Source organism: Procambarus clarkii, unplaced genomic scaffold (assembly GCF_040958095.1).
Source record: "Procambarus clarkii isolate CNS0578487 unplaced genomic scaffold, FALCON_Pclarkii_2.0 HiC_scaffold_115, whole genome shotgun sequence".
Taxonomy (NCBI): Eukaryota; Metazoa; Arthropoda; class Malacostraca; order Decapoda; family Cambaridae; genus Procambarus; species Procambarus clarkii.
The window spans coordinates 1916392-1919891 of record NW_027189148.1 but is presented as its reverse complement, the minus strand read 5'-3'; the positions used below and the strand labels follow the sequence as shown (position 1 = coordinate 1919891).

General features: G+C 36.5%; 1 long non-coding RNA gene across 1 annotated transcript in view; it reads left to right on the top strand.

Moving 5' to 3' along the window:
• The first annotated feature begins 1865 nt into the window (after positions 1-1865).
• The window catches only part of LOC138360540 (uncharacterized), a 2434-nt gene continuing 799 nt past the window's right edge, over positions 1866-3500 (top strand). The window contains exons 1-2 of the long non-coding RNA XR_011226459.1: positions 1866-1963; positions 3089-3248. This is a non-coding gene — a long non-coding RNA (uncharacterized lncRNA). The remainder of the gene's footprint in view (positions 1964-3088; positions 3249-3500) is intronic.

Below are 3500 nucleotides of genomic sequence, written 5' to 3'. Positions count from 1 at the left end.
CTCTGTGCACGTCAGGTGCTGTTTAATATACAGACCTACTCCTCCATTTGACCTAGTTTCTCTATCACATCTATATCACTTTGTGCTTTAGCCCTGGTGGAGCTTGGTCCACCAGGCTGTTGTTTGGAGTGGCCCGCAGATCCACATACAGTCTGCATATGATATACAGTCTGTTGATCAATTAAACTACAGTAGTTAGTTTTTATCATCCGAATGCACCAATATGTGTTCATTCTTCCCAGATGAAGGAACTAGGTAATATTCATCATCTGAATGCACCATCTGATGCTTTAACACACTCATGATACACGAGAGGTTTAAAAAACTTTTAAAACTTTTAAAACTTTTTGACCTATGTATTTAAAAGCAATTCTAAAGTTAAAAAGTGTAGCATAGGCCCCTCGCAGAATGTTCTTAATATGATCCTCAGGTTATAGTTTTCTATCTAAAACCACCCCTAGATCTCTTTCTTGATCAGAATTCTTTATAGATCTCAGTGGCTCGATCATAGAAACTGCTCTAAATCCTTGTTGGCCTGGATTGTGGAGGTCATTGGTCTCTATAAAACTAGTAATCTGACTCCTGATCACTCTCAAATAATTTTATTATGTGGGATGTTAGTGCAACTGGTCTATAATTCTTTGCCAATGCTTGTGTTGTGTTGTGTTGTTTTGGTAGTGATGTGCAATGTGTTGTTTTGGTAGTGATTCGTCCAGTTCTGGTAGTAGTGCGGTTGTTGTGTAGTGTAGTACTTGTGTGCTTGTTAATGACTTGTATTCCAGTCTTGTGGGTATCTCCTTTCCCCTACGGGCCAACTGCTTTGTTCTTACCTAGCATTTTGCTTTGTTTGGGTATGAATGTTTGTGTGCCGTATATTTTGCAAAATTTGCCATATATCTCATTATTTACTCCTCTGCCTAGCAACAAGTCTGTCTAATTATACTCATTAACTGTTTTTCAAAGTTCCCCATAGTGTCCTTTATTGAAATCGAGTTCATGAACCGTTTCAATGTTCTTATTTTCTTCTAGATTATATCTTAAAGTATATTTAAATGTTATTGTTATTATTGTTATTAAATGTTATTGTGACATTGCATTGCAATTGAGCTATGTTGTTTACCATACCGTTCATTTCGTGAGTATAAGTATAGATGCCACACTTGTGACAGGTAAAACCATGCCTTTTTTGAAAAACAGCACCGTCTGTTGCACGTAAGAGCAACCCACACTATATTATGTTGCGATATTATTTCAATATTTCCGATTGTATTGATAATTTGAATTTTCATAGATTTCAATTTATTTTCATTTCGATTTAATAATTTTGTGTGACATTGCATTGAAATTGAGCTGTGTTGTTTACCATACTGTTCATTTCATGAGTATAGTTTATTTTTTTATTTTTTTCATTTCATTTTTTTAGCTGTTCTTATTTTTCAGTGATGGGAATATCAGATCATTTGATGTTCCCAATTTTCTGATGGAAGCATCAGACCATTATAGAATGCATCGGATGAGGTAGTTTGGAATGGTGGGGAGGACGAGAGGGGGGTATGGTGGGGAAGACGAGGGGACAGAGGAGAGGGTAATGGTGGGAGGACGAGGGGACTGGGGAGTTGGGGATGGTGGGGACAGGGGAATGCTGGGGAGGACAAAGGGACAGGTGAATGGGAGATGGTGGGGGAGGAAGAAGGACAGGGGAGGGGAAAATGGTAAGGAGGACGATGGGACAGGGAAGTGGGAATAGTGGGGATGATGTGGGGACAGGGAAGTGGGAAGGACGAGAGGACTGTGGAATGGGGAATAGCAAAGTGAATTATAATTATATATATTAATTAATTCTTATAAATTTCCAGAAGCCTGTATCAACACCCACACTAATGCAACTGAAAGAGATGTTGAGACAAGTATTGCTGATATGTTGAAGAACGCCCCAAACAAACTCGGTGGAAACAGATACAAGGTAAAGTTTGCCAATTTGCTGTAGTCTAATTCAATTTCTTTTTAGTAATCTTCGAGAACATTTATGCTATGAATAAGATAAAATAATGTAACTGATTTTGATTTATTTACTATTTATTATTTATTTACCGTTATTAGTATAATAGATCTCGTAATAATTTTGCAAAAATAATGGCATTTACTATTTTAAAAAGCTCGGGTGCAGGGGGGGGGGTTATGTAAAAGCCTGGTTTGTGCCTCGGAGAGGCTATGGGATCCAGTAAGATCGTCCTTCCTTTCCTCCCTAGAATCTGGATGTAGCAGGTGCTCAATTGTCAAAAGTGAAAAATTGGTTTTGTCTTCCGAATGCACCATTTCTGTAAATTTGCTAATAATCTTTTAAAAATAGTAAATGCCATTATTTTTGCAAAATTATTACGAGATCTATTATACTAATAACGGTTTGATAAAATACAGTAGACTGCCTACTGGTTTTACCTGTAATAAGGTTTGATACAGATGATTATGATTATGGTTTTGGCCTCCACCACCCTCTCACCTAACTTGTTCCAACCATGTCTACCACGGTTTTGTCTTCCGAATGCACCATTTCTGTAAATTTGCTAATAATCTTTTAAAAATAGTAAATGCCATTATTTTTGCAAAATTCCTGAATATTGTCAAAATGACGGAAACCCATATGTCAAAAACACATGGAGATATACCAATCCTGGAAGACATTCTTCCATCCCCACTTGAAACTGTTGAGCAGGTGGAAAGTCTGTCACATGAGCTAAAAGTTAACAGTGAATATAAAAAGAGTATGGTAAGTGTTGCTTAATTCTTTTAGCCTGAGTATGGTAAGTGTTGCTGAATTTTTTTAGCCTTGTACATATGTCTTTTGATTAGTTTTTTTGCAGATGAAGGAAGGTGGGGTGGCACATAATTGATTGTTCAGTGTTATGTTTAAGGTACAAATAAAACAAAAGCAAAAGTTACTCAAATTCGTTGATTTTTGTAATAGTTAAGAAGGAAAATATTTTAATGCTATTTATTTAATACAGTTGGAAATTAGAAAATCTAATGTTGAGATTGAAAGATATATATTATTCTCTATTACCTTACAGCTTATGCATTATTTTAACAGGTCCAGACGCTGTCTCAAATGGGCGGTGCAAGCTGTGGAGACACAGTGAGACGAATGATGAGGAGGATAGGGACCTATGGGGTCTGGTCTCAGTATTCACTCGTTGGGCGCAAGAGGAAACGTGTCTTCAAAACCTTGGATATTTGTAATGTAATAATAAGTACGTAAATTTGACATTTTTTTGGATTATATATGTCTGCATGTATTATGTATTATACTTGCATGCTTGTTAATGACTTGTATTCTAGTCTTGTGGGTATCTCCTTTCTCCTACGGGCCAAATGCTTTGTTCTTACCTAGCATTTTGCTTTGTTTGGGTATGAATGTTTGTGTACCTTCATTGTATATTTTGCAAAATTTGCCATATATCTCATTACTCCTCTGCCTAGCAACAAGTCTGTCTAATTATACT